Genomic DNA, 18,339 nt, shown 5'->3' with positions numbered 1-18,339 from the left:
GAACTACTATCATTTCATGCTTTCTCCTTACCAGCTAGCCTTTCCTAAGATTGCTATCAATTTGAATTATTAGATTTTATTTAGGTAAATGAAGTGTACACACACATGAAAAGGATTGGAGGGATTCTACAAAATCACTAAGATCCTTAGGCATTCCTTGTTCTTAAGGTATAGACCTTATGAGGACTAAGAATTGCAGGAAGTTTAAAAAAGGATATTATAAAACTTTTGTCTATTAAAATAAGTTGGGGTGTTTGTTTCATGGACAGAGAAAACAGCATTTGAAAATGCCTGAACATGTCAGGATTTTGCTTCTTTCTTTTTCACTCCCATCCTATTTCCTGCCATGCTGTATTCTGCTCTTTTTGCTACATTTAAAAATACGTGAATATTTAGATATTGCTGAGGATAAATAGTATTTATGTGATTGCCAACAACAAACCAAGATTGTAAACACTATAAAACCGGTGTCAAGACTTTTTCACTCCTGCTTTGTTTTTTTTTTTTGGTACCAAATTACCAGTTCTATAAAAATTACGATAATTAACCACATTTGTTTAAGTAATTATCTCATAACAGTTCCAAGTAGCCCTACCTTAGATTGGATGACATCATTTCCAGCATGAAATATCCAGAAAATAATTCTCAGCTCTCTCAAGATTGTATGGAAAAACTATTCATAGAAATTAGGAAAACAGGAACCTCACCTATGTGGATACCACTTCAAAATCTGATGTGACTTTTCCAATTTAGCAGGTTGGAAAACTGCCAAAACCCCAGCTGTATAGATCATGGAATCATCACTGACTTTTGAAATAAGGGCTGCTGGCCCAGTTCTAGTTGTGAGAGTAGAAAGACACTTTTTTTTTTTTTTTTGGAAAGTATATTCAAGAATGAGACCAGTGAGGTCTCCATGTCCTGTGGTAGCTATTAGCATCCCACACCATCCTCACTAGGTCCCATAAGCCTCCATTTTAGACCTTTCTTCAACCTAATGTTCTCAAGGTAGGGGCTTTTAAGCCTGCAGCAAACTCCATCTAGAAAACACCCTCAATAATTACTGACTTCACAACTGCTGCACGTCTGTTGGAACTTCCATTGTAAGACTCAAAAGCCCAGGAAGCTTGGCTATCTTACACTGTTGTTGATATCATTGTTTTGCTGTTTCAGTACTCCTGTTGACCAGCAAATGTCATAAGAACATTCACACTGTCACAATCGGGTGATCAGAGGATGATGGAATGTTATTCCCCTGAGTCCCTATGGAGAGAACTATTCCAAGTGCCCAAGCACCGAGCCACATTCCGTTAGACAATTACCTGTGTGAGTGTGCAGCTATCCACGCAAGCCTATTTTGCTTAAATCTCTGAGGACTATAGCTTTTCTCCCTCAGTTTAAAAGAGGCCACTGGCAGCTCTATTATTGCTACATATTAAAAATGGCATAAATGAAAACCATTTCAAACAATTTCAAAAACCACCACAATGGTAGCATGAAATTGTAAGACCTTCATATTTTAAAACATTAATGATAAAGCTGGATCTATCCCCCCTTAGGATAGAAAAGCCCAGTGAAGCTCATGTCAGGATGCAAATTATATTTCTTTACTTAGTTCTTATAAGCACATTTGACTGATGATTTAAATTAATGAGGCACTGGGAAAACTTCATTTTGCATTACAAATGGAGCAGAGATACACATGATTCAGTAGGAAAATAAATTTAATAGCTGTGAACATTAACCGTATCACTATGGAGGTCAGAATAGTGTTTTCTGTTACCATAGCCAAGTAGATTCAAAATATCAGCAAAGGCATCCATTTGCTATTCCTAGATCATGCCATAAATAGGAAGAAACGTTGGCAAATATTTTTTAGAAAGTCATCCTTTCCTGATCTGTGAACTAAAAACAGCATTAATGGTACTTATATAGATACCTAATTTATGTACTAGGAGAAATTTAGGCCTATGAAAATATTGCTTTAAAATCGATAGCATATATTATAATAATATAAAATTTGAAAAGAAAACACTCAAATTTGTTCTGGTTTAATAGTATTAACAGTTTTGTTAAGTGGTTCTAAACTTTTTTTGTTGAATGTGCTAAAGAGATGTCTTCGGAACCTAGAAGGTTCATTGGACACCAAATAAAACTACAATCTGCATAACTCCAATAATTAGCATATTTTGTGCTTAGGAAGAATCTGAAATAATTAGAAACTTCATTTAAAGATGGTCCTAATGACTTGAAATGTGAAATAGAAAGGTTTAGCCAAATTATGACTGTTTTAAAACTATTTTCCTTGCATAATATAAAATTCACATCCAATTAAGTTAAAGATATAGAAATGAGCTAGGGTTCTGCTCTAGTAATCTTAAGTCAGTTACGTGAGCATATCCACGCTTAGTTCAATCAGCACAGCTGCTTCATCGGTTCTTCCTGACCTGAAGACCCACATAATTAAGAGAATATGAAACTCATTTCAATATTTCTTCCCCTCTATTATAAGCTTGAAAGAAAGAGCAAACCAGGAGGAAAGGTAGAACAAGCATCCTATCTGGTTTTGAAAGTGAACTATTATTCCCATCAGAATTTAGACATAGTTGCTGTTTTAAGCACCTGAGGATGTTTCAGTAAATCGTTATTAAACATCAGCTAGTCGGAATGCATCCATTAAAGTAAGGCGGCTTATAGTGTCCCGGTTGATACTGTTTAAAAAAGGCAGAAATTCATTATCATATAAGCCAGAATGTACTATCCTTAACTATACCTTCCTTTAATTAATGTGAGTCAACTACCTTCTGTGCGCTTTTATCTTCAGTGACTTAAATCCTAATCATCTGAATCGTTGGAGTTCAGGAAACGCTAAATTTCTTGCTTTATTTCCACCATTTTCCTAATTCGGGGGATAAATTGTACTGTTCATCTTAGTGTTCATGCTTTAAAGGGTAAGATCTTCCATTCTTTATTGATTCACGTTCTCCTTCCCTAGTTTGCCACTCCATTCTTTCGCTTTAGATCTAGTATTCACCATTTTGTTCCTTCTCCATAGCCAAGTTGTATTCCTCAGTGTCTGCCTCAAAGCAGTTTGGATTCAGTTCAGATATAAAGAGGATTTGGTAACTTTTTCCTCTGAGCCACGGTTTTCCTCTTAACTTAAATATCCCAGCCACACCTGCAACGAGAACTCCAAAGTGCCTGGCCTCACAGTGTATAAAGAGCAAACATCATCCTCTCTAAACCATTCCTCCTGACTTTATGTCATGCAGCATCATCTCCAGAGGTTTGCCCTCCCTTTCCCATTCGTTCAAGGAAATCTAGTCTCTGCTTTGCTCTCTTTTTGCCATTCTGCTCTTTATTTCTGCTTTTCCTTAGGTCATGCTCAAAACAGGTTTTTCTCTTTTTATCTATCCCTGCCCCCATCTATAAGGCTCAACGCAACTCCATTAACTGTCAGAAAACTATGCCAATATTATAAGTCTTTTATTGTTTCTCTCACAGTGACAGCAGTCTAATCTTTCCACCTAGGGGATAATGTCTAAGCAAATACCAAAAGTCACATAGCTCGGTGTGTGGAAAGAGCACTGGTGTAGGAGACAATACATGTGAGCATAGCCCCAGCTGCGACTCTCCTGACTCTGTGACCCTTAGTGACTTAAACACAATAAATTTTAGCTAGTCCATATATGATATTGGGGTAATGATGTCATATTGCTTGTCTTTTAAGGTAGTTTGGAGCATTGACTGACGTAGGCCTGGGAAAGCAATTTGTTCATCATAAACCCTATATAAATGCAGGTTATTATGCTTATTTTGTCATCTGCTTTGTTGCTTTCAGTTGTAAGCATAAATACAGCAGGGACCTTCTTCTGTGAGCTCTTTAATAGCCGGTAGCAAATTCATAGGCAGAATTCAATAAATTTTCAGTCATGGAAGTAGGCAGATGTTGAAGAAAATCATTTACACTGTTCCTCTCATTACAAAAACACACATTCCATTGCTACTTTCTGTAAAATTATAGTAGCAATGGTTATAAAATAACAAAGAATGACTTTATATTTCTGTATTAGAAAATAACGCTGAGAAGGCTTATCTGGGGGGTAGCAGAGTGGTATGAATGTAAGTACAAAGCAAGAGGAAGAAGTGATGGTGTTGTCATATACTTCTGGCCTCATTATTCTGAAGAACTTTCTTTTCCTTAATGCATGTATGCAACTTCTTGAATGTTAATGAGAGTGGTGTGTGCCCAATGAGGGGAGAAGAGAGCTAAGATTAAAAATCAACATGAGAGATGCACATTTAATGAACTGGTCTTACAGTTTTATGCATTACTTCTTTAAAATTCTGATTCTTTTAAAGATACATGAGCAGTGTCAATTTAGGGTTTAGAAGAAGTTCGAATGGAAGAAAACACTTGCTTGAAAATTAAACAATGAATAGTTTCCACTGTACACTAAAGCTACTGGTCTTGGAGCTGTATTTGGAAATTCATGATTTTGATGATAGATAAATGTGCGTGTGTGACCAACAATGGTTCTTCTGAAGCATTGTCATGTGCACCAAGCATTTGCTCATCCATGTCTAATCTGTATTTTTGTGCTTTTATTTGTTTGTTTCATTCTTGTGTTTGGAGAGTGGATCGAGTATCATAGCTGGCTGAGGTTTTAGTCAGTTATGAGATTGTTTGTTTTTCCCTCTGGTGTCTGTCATTTTGAATCTTTCTACATTTAGAAAATTCCACTCAATATGGCATCATCCAGCATTGGTATAGTGAGGCCAAGAGCTTTACTCCCATATTTTATAATATTAATAGTAATCTACCACATTTCAAAAGCTTAGATGGAGAACCATCATTTGATCACTTCTCAATGATTCAGCATATCATTGGGCTGTTTTTTTTTTTCCTCATAACCTACCTAGAATGTGGCTAGGAACATCTCTTCACTTTAAAATTGTATTAGGCAAAATTAGGAAAGTGAATAATGCGTTGGAAAGCCAATGATCAATACTTATGTTATCTACTCTTTTAGATAACCTATGTCACTGTTCCTTCAATTACACTTGAAGGTCGTTATGGTTACATGACAAAATGAATTTTAACAGAAGATTAATACCACCTTTCATGAGGTGATAATTCTTTAAAGCACTTTTTCTTAAAGTAATGATCTTAGATCACAGACATTAGAATTATCTGGGTTCTTTTAAGAAGATGTTTCCTGGTCACCTATTCTGCGATTCTTTTAAGTAGACAAGAAGAGTGTTTAAATACTTTAAATTACTTATGGTCAGGCATGCAACTGGTAAGTAGCCATATGAAGAAATAAACATTCCTGAAATTGTATGAATATCACTGGGCACGAAAACTTGTTAATTTGTGCTTTATGTGTACCTTAAGAAGACATTGATCGTGATGGAATATAGAACCATGCTTTTGCCTTACCAACTGCAACATATATAGTGTATATTAAATTTTTAATAGTTACATAGACATTTTTTTTCTATTCATGATGCCAGGACAAATGTGTTAATATCAAATTTGAAACAATTACTTCTCTATGTGGGGTAAATTCAGTAAAAACAGCCTACTACTGACTCCTGATAATACTTTTTACATTAATTCTGTTAAAATCATATTTTGTTTTCTAGTATGATATGTTTTCCAAGTCCATGCTGTTTTTCTTTTTTTGATCCAGGTTCTTGCTGTTTCACTGCTACAGAAAAATAGTAGCCTTTGTATTTTTCTTCTTGGTGTTAAATCTCTTAATGCTTTGGTCACTTGTGTTTGTCAGTCACCAAGTCTTTGGTTTCAGAAACTGATTTTAACAGCTGTAATTTTATTTTACTTTCAAAAACTTACTCCAAAGTATTGGTGCTTTATTTTCATAGGAAATGCTAAAGTGCCACTAGTGTGGATTTCTGTAATTTCACAGTAAATAGCAGAAAATGCAATAATTTTAGTTTTCATTACTTCAAGTTGTATTTGTCTGAATTTATTTTCCAATTCTCACAATAGGGACAAGGAGGGGGAGAAAGAGAGTTTGAGACGAGAGCAAGATAATTTAAAACAAAATTGAGTATGTGCTCTATGTTGCCTGTAAGCCTTTGTGACTCAGCCTTTATGATGTTTAGTCAACTTGATTGACAGAGGACAGATGGAAATGAAGCTTTTCCTTATTCTAATGCAGTCGTTAAATGATTATTGAATCCATTCAGTCCCAAGTGAAAATTTGCTGTTATTTTATCCCTAATCATCTCCCTTTAACTGAAGAGGCAAGCAATTTGACTCTACCTAAACTTGGTACTGTGCTTCTTCACGAAGGTAATTGGATGCACATGCCTCATATAACACTTTCACAACAGAGAAAGAGGTTTTCATTTTAAAAACTAGCTTCCTTACCACAACTGACACCATGTTTCTTTTCAGGAGTTATTAACAAGATGTTACAAGTATCAGCACAAAATTACAATGGTAGATTGTTATTTGTGCATTTAGATCATGTCTTCTATTTCTATTTGAAAATATTTGGACCATTCAGGATCTGGTTTATGAGGTACTTTTCTGTGACTGTTACAAGTGGAGACCCATAATAATATAGTCAAGGACTTAAAATTGCTTTAGGCTAATATTTTAACCTTATGGAAATATTAGCATATTAAATGTGGTAATATTTTAACCTTATGGAAGAGAAATACTTTCTCTTACTCTCTTTTTGAAATATATACCCTGATAGAGATGCATGACTTTTACCTATTCATTCTTAGAAAAAGAGAATGAGATTGCTACTACGGTGGTGTGGGGACAGAGCCCCAGAGAGCAGTTTCCAGGCTGTCGGCCTCACATAGACAGGTGCCTGGCTCAGGTAGTAAATGGCCATCAACTGTGATTGGATGGCCATCAGCTGTGGCTAGTTGGCCGTCAGCTATAACCAGTGAGCCATTGGCCACTAATATAACTGCCATGGCTATGCTGGCAGAAAATGGGGGCTAGCAAGAAGATGGTGGCTGAGCTAGCAAGCGTGGATTGCAGTTAGCACGGGGGAGTGTGGGTTGCGGATTGCAGAGAAGTGGAGAGGGAGTTGAGGAGAGTCGAGTCGGTTGGTTGGCAGAAAAGCGGACAGCAGGTCGCACGTTGTGTGAATCCAGCCTCCAGTGAGACTATGGTGATATGACTCCCCTACCTATGACTCCGTGGGTGTTCCTTTTTGGCCTAGCCACATCCTGCGTTCTTATGTGGGGAGCAGGACCAGAGACCCCTCATGACACCCTGCGTGACAGGTGGGAAGCTTTTAATAAATTAAGGAATTAAGGAAATACTGGTCTCTTTATCAAACACTAGGATTGTAACCACCTCTACACCCCTTCCAGAAATTTTTCTCCTTTGGCGTTTTGTAAGTGATTTGGTTCATGGTACAGATGTTTTTATAGATCAGCACTTGTATATTATGCTCATTTTAATGTATATTTACATTTCAGTTATCACTCTGAAATCAAAGCTTTTGGAATCATAAATTGGGATAAACTCGATTAGCTACATCAAGAAAATTTGATCGCCAAAGTGCTCCAGAAACTCTCAGACATGGAGACTGGAGAAGTCAGTGAGTTCTCCACACAATTCTTGCATCTTAAGTAACAATGATCAATTTTAAACCAAAAGGTAATAGATGTTGTAGAAGTTACTCCAAATAAAAGGCTAAAGCAGAGTCTTTGTCCTAAATGATTTTGTAAACCAATCAGAAATTCAAAGCCCACATGACACACTAAAGGGGGTTGTTGGTGTGGGCTTTCACAATTGGAGAAGGCATCTCTCAGGAGGAGAGAGAATTCTATGAGTACTGAAAGATGACTAGTTCATAGAGAAAAAGAGAAATGTTATTTTAGACTGTAAACTTCATTATGGTAGAAAATACATCCCCTCACTATTGTGTGCCAACTACCTGTCTCACAGGTTGGTTGAATTATTTTGAAGGAAGTTTGAGTAGGGCGGAAAGAGTAGAGTGTGCAGGAAATGGCAAACATTGACTATATTGAGCGGAGAGTATATTCTGGAATGATTAATTTGGATGTGGGAGTAGGGGCTTGATATAGACTATATTATAAACACTGAAACAGTAATAAAAAGTAATTAAAAGTGACTTGATGCAGAAGCAATTACTGGGTGTTTTTTCAGTGAAATGCTGGGTTTATGTGGTTGTATAGACATGTGCACATTGGTTATTTTTTCTATTGACTAATTTATATTGTAACTCAATATGGATAGAAGTTAGGTTGTAGAAAACCGATGGTGATGTAAATAAATTTTAATAAAATTGATTTCTGCTCTGTAGAAAAGATGAGCCCAAACATGGCATTTTATTGTTTTATAGGATATTAACCAGTTTTGCATTTACTAGTAACTTTAGTTTAGCGTTCTTGATTTTATATACACACATATATATTTATATATGTACATATATGCTTTTATATGTGTGTATACATGCATTCCGTTCTTTTTTGAACTAGAACTACATATTGTTCTTTCTTGAACTATGTTTAGCATCTTACTGATTTCCTTAGTCATTAATTCCCTCATTTTGATGTTTGTTCATTTTATGTTTGAATGAGAGTCATTGTTTTGCCTTTTTGAAAATTTTACATTAGCAGCAGGATGGATCATCTGGAGTAGAAATTTGAAACCTAGAGACCAGTCAAGACTATGATAAAGAATTATTGCCCTCAATGCTCTAAGTATGAGGTTGAGGCCCTAAATTTGGGTAACCATCGTCTTTTGGAAAAGAGTAGAAAAATGTGAGACATTTGGAAAACAAAACCAGAACAGGATTTGCTGGCATTTTATAGAGAAGCTAAAGGATACTTACCCTATGAAATGGAGGCTTATACCTTGTTCCACTAGTCTCTTTAGTATGGGCACGTCCGTTCTACTGCATTGTGCTGGAGAGAGATCAGGCCCACATCTTGACAGTTTCTTGGATAGTTTACAAGTGAGGAGGAAGATATTGATAAACAAACCTGGAAAAACACTCAGGAAAAAGCAAACCAAGGAAAAACAACAACAACATATGTTTCAAAAAACTCTACTTACCCCTTGTCAACAAATACACTTCTAAATACAGAAATTAACTTTTAAATATATTATGGTGATAGAAAGAATGCAAGCAACCTAACTGTTCAATGAAAATAAAAAGTAATGTAAAGTATGGTATATTTACTCAGTGGAGTATTATTTATTCATGAAAAAGTATGCTTGTGAAATTGATATTTTAACAAACAATTGCTTATGATTTAACCTGTACAGTAGGTTTTTAAATTGCAGGTATAATTTGACCTCAATTTAGTAAAACAAACAAAAACATCAATCTACTGATTGAGATTCTCTTGTCTAGAGCCCAGGAATCTGTATTTTAAAATTTCCTTCAAATAATTCTATTCAGCAACCAGATTTTGGAAGCATTAGTCAAATTCAACAGTGTCTGACTCAAAATAATTTATTTAGAAATCCACTGTCTTCCTGACTATTGTTTGTTATTCTAGAGCCAGAGGGCAACTTGGATGCTTCTAATAAGAAAACCTTCTTGAAATTTTTGATTTTTCAACATTTCTTCAGCAAATATTGTTGAGCATCTGCTATGTGTTTGTCTCGTTCATCGTCATTGGGATATATCAACAAAGCTGATAAACATAAGTAACCCTGATCCCATTATTTTAACTTAGTCAGTTAGTAAGTTACTACAATGTAAGAACATTCGAGTGGATTAAATCCTAATGACTCTGTGCAAACAAAGGGATGACTTTACATTAGCTAAAGAAATAACTTGCATGTATGTCAGAGGAGCTTTTCTACATCTTTGCCAAAATATAGCCGTATTAGCAAACAAATAATGCTGACTATGTGCCTGGCATGATCTAAGCATTTTATATGCACTGAGGTATGAAATGACATCATATTTTAGCTGATTAATAGATTACAGAATAATATAATCTGTCTCACCCGCCCCGCATCCACCAGTCAGCTTCTTAGAGAGCGGCATTCGGGCCACAACCCTGGTTACTTGACTCAGCATTCCCTCTGCTCTGGCTGTGCTGCAACACTTGGCTTCTTTTCCATCTGTATTCCTCTGTCTTTCCTCTGGTTCTCTTCTTTTCCAATCAATAGCCACATGTCATATGATGTGTCACGTTCTAAGTAGTGGCTTTCGCCTTCATTATCTCATATAAACTTTGTAGCAGATATGCAGGGAAGGAATATAATGCTTTACAGAGCAAGGTTTCCAATGTTTAAAGGTTCAGAACTAACCCTGAGATCTGAATCATAGCTCTTTGTGTGATTTACAAGTGATACTAACAATGCTCTTGATTCATTTTCATAAAATGTGGAATCCTGAGCACACCTAGGCTGGTAGGAGAGGCATTGGATGATCAGAAACCCTTAAGTAGATGCAAGTTCTGGTTGTTAGCTTGGATGAAATGTTCATTATTTTGTTACGCTTTATAACCAACATACTACTCATCACATTACATATATCAGTTAAACTAAAATGGGTAAAGGAAAACAACCAAAACAAAATGCCCATTGAAAAACAGGATAGAATAAACCATAAAATTGAATGATAACCTTAGCATATATTTGGAAATATACAAGTTCTAAGCTATAACTTAAGTTATTTTGTTCTTCATTCCATAAATCACCATGTTGTTGGAGCACTGGCTTTTCACTAGAACTTCCAGTTCTATCATCATAAATTTTTATTGCATCAGGTTATTAGTAGTTACACAGGTTTCTTTACAACTCAGTGATATATAGCTGGCTAACCTGCAAAACTGTAGTGGCTTGGACAAGATATGAATGCATTTCTCTCTCATATTTGGTTCAGAGTTGGGCAGAGTATCCAGGGGAGGTACGAGGCTCTGGATTTGATCTTTGAGTCTAGATTAGCTGCTTAATTATCTCCTTCTTGACTTCAGGGAAGGGGAAATTGAAGTGAAAGGCAGCAGCCTCCTTTTTAAAAGAGTAACTCAGAAGGAGCAGACATCCCTTTCCCTCACATCCCATTAGTCATGTGACAACAACCAGATGCAAGGGAGGCTGGGAATTGTAGTTGCTGGCTGGTGCAATGGGGGTGAAAGGCTCTCACAAAAGCTCAGTGGGGACAGAGGATTCTGTAATTACAATGAGAAAGAGGAAAAATGGATATTGGAAGACAATTAACAGTCTGCCCAAATGTCTAAATTTACACTAATGTGTATGGTGAATATTCTGGGCTGTGAAGTAAGATTTGCCATGCAGAATTTCTCAAACTAATTAAATGCTTCTTTGTAGTAGATAGGGGTGGGGAATCAATGACTTAGCTTATGACACCAACCTCACTTTCAAAGTGAATTTGGCATGACTGGGATGTTGAACCTCCCACATGCAGATGGCTACATAGATAGAACGGCTTCCTGAGTGTAAAAGAACAAATATTGTTACCTGAGTGACAAGATTATGTGCTGTTCAGTCTTCTAGGCCAGATCTGGACCTGCTGTGGGATGGCCTTTATATTTGTGAAGTAATACAGACAAGGGAGGAAGGGTTTATCTCAGTCCTTTCAAACCTATGCACGTTGACAAATAAAACAGAATCCTCAAAACAAGCTCTTAAAAATGGAAAAAGGGCTGGTTTACCATTTGCAGTGAACAAAGTAAGGATCAGTGGTGCCGAATGCTCATTTTCCCCAAACTAAAATTGCCCAATTTTGGTTCCAGGACATTCTCATGGTTTGTAGGTTTGCCCATTAAAAAGAACATAACGGGTGGAAAAATGTTAATAGCTCATTTAAGACTGTGGTAAGGTTGATTGGTTTCTGCCAAATACCCCATCCCACAGAATAGAATTAGGTCTCAGTCTGTCATTTGGACAGAACAACGTCATTTGCAAACTGGTGGTGCCTCGTGCTGTGGCAATATATCGGCCTCTTTTTGAACCATCCTTCAAGCTCCTGAGTTAGAAGTAGGATGTGCTCTTCACCAGTCTTAATTAAGCAAAGGTTTGTTTCTCATTGTCCTTTTTATTCAATAAGAGATACTCATGGTGTGTGTGTGCGTGTTTCTCAATGGCTTTATCTTGCTCGAACATAAAAGTGAAATAACACCAGGAATTGAAATATTTTGAGATGAATGATGGCTAGTGTGAGGTCACCATTTTGGCTATAGTATCATATTTATAGAGTACACAATCAATGCAATGGTTGTTTCCCTTCCACACTGACCAAAGTAAGATAATTAAAAACATAGCTTAAAGAAATGTCTACTACTGAGTTCCAGGAAACACCAGGGAGCTGGGTTATGAGCAGTGCTGCACGTGCTGCCATATAACATAAGGTAGGTGGGCTCACGCCAGTGAGGAGGCTTTTGGAAATAGGTTGTTGTAAACTAATGAGTGAGCTGCTGAAGAGTTAAGAGAGAAAAAGGAGGTAGGGAGAGAGGGAGGGAGGGAGGGAGGGAGGGAGGGAGGGAGGGAGGGAGGGAGGGAGGGAGAGAGAGAGAGAGAGAGAGAGAGAGAGAGAGAGAGAGAGAGAAAGAAAGAAAGAAAGAAAGAAAGAAAGAAAGAAAGAAAGAAAGAAAGAAAGAAAGAAAGAAAGAAAAAGAAAGAAAGAGAAGGGAAGATTTAATTAGGAGTAAAAGATGAGGGACACTAAGCATTGGAGGGATAATATTAACATCATGGGAAGTAGATTGGATTACGCTCCAGATTTAAAAATATTTGAAGTTATAATCCCATTTCCTTCTCTATGTCACCCCTAAACAGGAACCTCTATGAAATAATTCCTCCATAATAGGGCTTGTTTATTCCTTTATTCCCAGGGAATTTCCTTAGACTATCATATCTGACATTTTAAAAAAATCTACATCGTTTCATTGTCTTATCATAGAAATCCAATTTTCCCAGCTTATGAACAAAACTTAACATAAAATCTTTAAAGCGTTGTTTGGGTTCAAAATTAGAGTTGGAAATGTCTGCATCACAAATTAATTAATTAATAGTGATCTACAGCATGGAATATCAGAAAAAAATAAGTTTTTCCAATTTATAGGAGTGTACAAGTAGTTTTGCTAATGATAGGGAGGATGTGGAAAAGGTTTGAGAAGAGAATGGGGAATTTGGGGGCAGGCCTTACGTATAAAATGATCACACGTTCTTGTTTGTTTAAGGTCCAGCTTGACCAGAGTAAACTATGCTACTGAGGATGCCCTGGACATTCTGAATTCAAGAATCTTACTAAGATCCTTGGAATCCTATTCAACTTTCTCTTCATATTTACTCTGCTAGTCACAGGAGCTAAGATTACTGGGAGAAGTGAGGAGGTAAGAAGCCTGCTCAGGAACACTGAATGCTTCTCATAAGTTCTGGAATATTCTAGGATAGCTCTAGACTATGTCAGTTTTTGGTTAATTTTTGATTGTTTGTTTCTTTGTACGTTGCTGAAAATATGTATAAAGACTTCAGTCCCCTCCCGACCTAATATCATTTGTTTTAAAATAAATAAATAAAAAACAGATAAGAGATAGTTGCTTAGGACATCTTCATATCAGCATAATTGTTGTTTGTAAAAAATTCTCCTTAAGCTAAAAAGATGTTGTCTCAATTATATTGTCTTTACTTTTTTTTTCTTTTTCTTTTAGAAGGAACAAACTCTTTCTTTGGAAAGAACCAATTTCCTGCTTATTTGTTCTCAAATCAATACTGTATTGAGTAAAAATTACTTATGACCTTTCTAATAATGAGCTACTTTCTTAAACTGCAGTTGATATAAATGATTTTATGAACCAACGGCATATTTTACCAACAAATATTTCATTTGTAATATGAAAAATCTTAAAGTGTTTAGAGAGAGTTACAATAGTGATATAACAGTTCATATCACATGTCTTCTCAGTAGTTGTAATCTTATTCTGAGAAGAATTAATAACCTATTTCTCCATAGTGGCACCGTCAGAGTAGAACAATTTTGTGATAAAGCATAATGGGGTATTTTTCAGATTCTGGGCCTTTCGCCATACTGTTGGGATTAAAAATCTCATTTATTCAAGAGCACCAGGACTTGTTCCAATTATACAGTTAGGACAATTTATGAAAGAAACTATAAAAGATTCACTTGGTAGAGTGTTATGCTTCTCAGCATGCTTTCCTAAAATGTATTTGCTGATACATTAATTTTTTGACATTGCAAGAATTTGTAGATATAGACATGAGAAACCTTAAAGACACTTTACAATGGTGACATACTTAATATTATAATATTGCTTCTTAAACATGATAAGCCACCATAGCATTATTAGTACATTTCGGTAAAAAACAACTTGTAAACTTAGTTACACTTCTATGCAAACTAATCTTCCTTTCCTCAAAGCTAAGGTGAAATTTAAAAGTGCAATCAAACATCATATTTTATTGTATAAAATATCCAAACTTAGAGAGCCTGCTCAAAATCAATTTGGGCTTATCCAAATTATATTTTAAAATCCAGAGAGCTAAAATATTGTTTTAAAAGGAGCTTTGTATAGCCTTAGCATTTTGTGATTAAAATTCCTTTGTTTTTATTTATGACCTTTGAAAGTTACTTGATTTCTTGCTAAAAACTTTCATTTTCATTTCTGTAGCTTAAAGGCTTGTAATTTAATGATTCATAATATTTCGTAATATTTACGTAAGTAGTTTGACATATATTCCTATTGTAACTGTGTTTATAAATTTAAGGGCAGATTGAAAGCCTTACAGAATCTGATATAGGCAAGTTCGTTCTTTCTCATGCAACCAGTGTCTATGATATTTAGAGTTATATCAACTCTCAATTGCCATTCTAAACAGAAATTGCATTATGTTTCTCCCAGCATCTCATACCCCTAGCCTGTGAAATAGGAACTTGTAAATTATTCTTTTTAAGGCAAGCATATTAATTTAGAATCTTTTCCTCTGCTAAGCAAATTGGAATGAAAAGTCCTGTGAAAATATAGTCACCTAGGAGTGAACCATCTTGTTTATTCCAGATTTTGTCCTGTTTGTTTGTATAAATTGCTGAGAGAAGTCATTAAATGCCATCATTCAGTGGATGTTCAGTGTGGCTCACCACCTTTTAGACCATGCTCATAAAGTAACCTTAATGGAAGGGTCTTGGAGGCTTCTCAAGTGTTGCTAAACCAGGAGAGGGATTGAATTACAGATGAGAAGAACTAACATGGTTCCCTTGGCAAAGGCTATCTTAGCGTTCATGGACTTCCAACCTCTCCTTTCTTCGGTGAAGTATTTCACTCACGTAGCCGTGGTAAAGCATTCTTTTGTTGTTATGAACAAATTACTTTAAGATGAGCTCCTGACATTGCTCTGAAAAATAAAAATTTTCTACACACACACACACACACACACACACACAATAACACACAAAATAATCTAGGTCCCAATGTATTTGCTTAGTAGAGAAACAATATACTTTCTTTGTCATGTAATTTAGTTCATTTTCAAAACTGGGGTTGGGAAAATAAAAGCAAGAAAAACTGGGAAAGATAAAAAGAGAAATAATATAAAGGATTTGATGTAGGAATAATTAAGCTTGACTTAATGGTCTGTGTGATAGGAACTTGCCAATGAGATTTTAGTGGTAGAGGACCATGTATTGCATAAATTTTATAGATGACACATGCAATCAGAAACTGCAGGGATTTGCAGAGGCAGACCCTGCAACCAGGAAAAGAAATAGAAATGTTTCATTCATTCAGGGTATTGTCCCATCAAAAAACGGTAGCACAATAGTTGGGAATTGGGCACTTGGCATGGCACTATCTGTGTTTAGTTCCTGGGTCTGTTATTCCTCTGTTTCACTTTTTTCATCTGTAGAGCGGGAATAAGACTAGTATCTAGTGTAAAATGATGTGGTGAGGTTTAAATGAGATAATCCATATAAAATGGTTAGTACAATTTACTATGAAGCAAATTTTCTGACTGTCCTCATAAGCACTTACTTCCCTTTCAACTCTGGAAGTTTTGAATTATAAAATGAGAAGGTATGGATTCATTATTTGCTCAATAAAAATGTAGGCAGTACCTTCAAAAATAAGACCACAAATGATGTTTAATTAAAAGTAAGATATAGGAAAGGAATGCTTTTATTTCTAATGTATTGTGCTTGAATTGTGCTGTATCAAAATATTACACTCAACCTCTGTAAATCAGTTGGCTGTTTCATAAGGATATGTCATTTTTCACAGAGGCCTGTGGATTAATACCAACTCTATCCCCTTCATCCATCCATTCATTCATTTATTCATCCACTAAACATCCCTTTATTTAATACCTACCAGATCTCAGACTAATGCTAACTGCTGAGAGTGCAGGACTCAATCACACAAGGTCTCTGACTTCAAGAAACCAGAGAGCTCATGATATGAAATGATATGTAAGATGAATTATAATTAATTAAGAACATGTACTACATTGGAGGAGTAAACCCAATGCTGGATTTTAATTCACGAATTGGACTTAGACAGACAGACAAGTAAGGACAGGTATCCCTGAAGTGCAAACACGTGACCCAAGGAAGAAGGTGTGCCAACAAATGCCAAGCTTGGAAAAGGAGAGAAGTTTAGTGCAGCTAAACTGGCACCATATCAGGAAGGGGACTTGGGGGCAATCTGAGAAATTTGGATGTCTGAAAATCGGTAGTAACTTGTGGGGGACTTTAAGGGTGGGATGAGTTTGTAGCAATGAGGAGAATAAACTAGAAGGAAGGAAAATGAAGATACTTATGCTATACCTCTGAGAAGGAGACCCGCCAGGTAGTTGCAGTATTGCAGGTGAGAGATAATGAGGCTGGAAATGCTGCAGGAAAATTAAACTACCAAAAAAAAATTTTTCTTTGAAAGTGAGTCAATAATAAAGTCTTCAGCTGCAAAGGACCACAAGGTTAATACCTTGTGATTTACTTACTATTGTCCTCTAAAATTCAGGTTACTATGTTTTGGTATAAAACCGTAAGTGCAAAAGTTTGATATCGATACTTAGAATTTGATTTACTTGTAAACTAGCCTGTAAGTGAATGACTTTATTTTAGAAACAAAAATGGCTTTTTCCTTTTAGTCAGGGTTTTTTGAATCCATATGTGAGAGATGTCTTGATATAAAATCTGCACTTTTTCACTTTATGCTCAGCTTTGCAGGAATGTGTCTAAGATGGAAAACCAGGTGCTCATATTGCAGTGTAATGTATTTTCTCCTATATTTTTATGGAAAATGACCCATGACTTTGGCTTTTATAATCTCTACTCATAAATATATATGAGGATAATGCCTTAAAGCTCTTATTTAATGCATTTGTGAAAAATGTTCACATTCTGGGAAGCCTTTCATTCAGGGCAGCTGCCTGGAAACACTTATGATCTCTGAGGAGAGGCTGTGAACATATATAAGCACTTTGAGAAATGGTGCATTGTTTGGCAACTAAAAATCAAAAGCTCAGTGCAGCAGTGTCATCTTGTCAGAGGTGTGAACTGTTTCCGCCATATTCAGGCTTTCAGAACTTGGGACGATTCTTTTATCTTTCTGAACACATATTTCCTTACCTTTAAAATGGGGGTACTATTCCTATTTTGTTAAGTTGTGGTGAAAGAAAAGCATGGAGTAAGTAATTGATTGCAGTGGCATTCCTTTCCCTTCACCCCCTTCTCTACTCACGTAACTCATTACCTAGCAAGGTAACTCTTGGTAGAACGCCATTGTAGTAGGATACTGGTTTCCAATTATTTCAGGACTTTAATAAAGTACTGGCAATATTGAACTTGAACTTGCATTTGAATTGGCTTTTTAAATTAGTAATATTCTGTAAACGTCATACACACTGGTTGATGAAAGAACCTCAAATCATAATTCAGAGCTCTTGACATTGTTTGTCTGTAGTTACTAGGACTCACCTGGACATGGCTGATTTCTCATATTAAGGCAGAGCATGTGATGAGCAATAGTGGGATGAGACCAGCTAGCGAGCACTTTCCCAGAGCAAGTGCTCTGGCTGTGGCCAGTCTGGCTGATGGACAAACATGGGACATAAGGATCTCAAGCATCTCCCCGCAAAGTCCAGTTAGGAGGAGGCAACAGAAGTGCATCGTCATAAAAGAGGTGTTGTGTGGACATGGAATACAACTTCAAGAAACATCATGGACATCAATCCCTATGGATGGAGGGCAACATCAGGGCTGCTGCATATATAGCCATTACTGGGGGGAGGGTTCATTTGAGTAAAAATAGTAGGTTCAGGAAGAAGAATTAGCCAAATGCAGATCCTGGGAGTTATTTGGTTCTTCATCAGGGTATAACCTA

At 36.2% G+C, this 18,339-nt stretch overlaps 1 long non-coding RNA gene across 2 annotated transcripts in view; it reads left to right on the top strand.

Annotated features, from left to right (window-relative positions):
* LOC141570173 (uncharacterized) overlaps positions 1-18,339 on the top strand; it is a 403,207-nt gene that overhangs the window by 206,824 nt on the left and 178,044 nt on the right. The window contains exon 4 of one of the 2 annotated variants that reach the window (XR_012494126.2): positions 13,186-13,334. The exons of the other annotated variant lie outside the window; for it this stretch is intronic. This is a non-coding gene — a long non-coding RNA (uncharacterized LOC141570173). Of the gene's footprint in view, positions 1-13,185; positions 13,335-18,339 lie in introns of those variants that run through there. 2 annotated transcript variants of the gene reach the window in all.

This window comes from Rhinolophus sinicus, chromosome 17 (genome assembly GCF_057876585.1).
Source record: "Rhinolophus sinicus isolate RSI-liver-muscle chromosome 17, RSI-T2T, whole genome shotgun sequence".
In the NCBI taxonomy this organism is placed as follows: domain Eukaryota; kingdom Metazoa; phylum Chordata; class Mammalia; order Chiroptera; family Rhinolophidae; genus Rhinolophus; species Rhinolophus sinicus.
The sequence above is the reverse complement of the archived record's forward strand: the minus strand, read 5'-3'. Positions and strand labels throughout refer to the sequence as shown.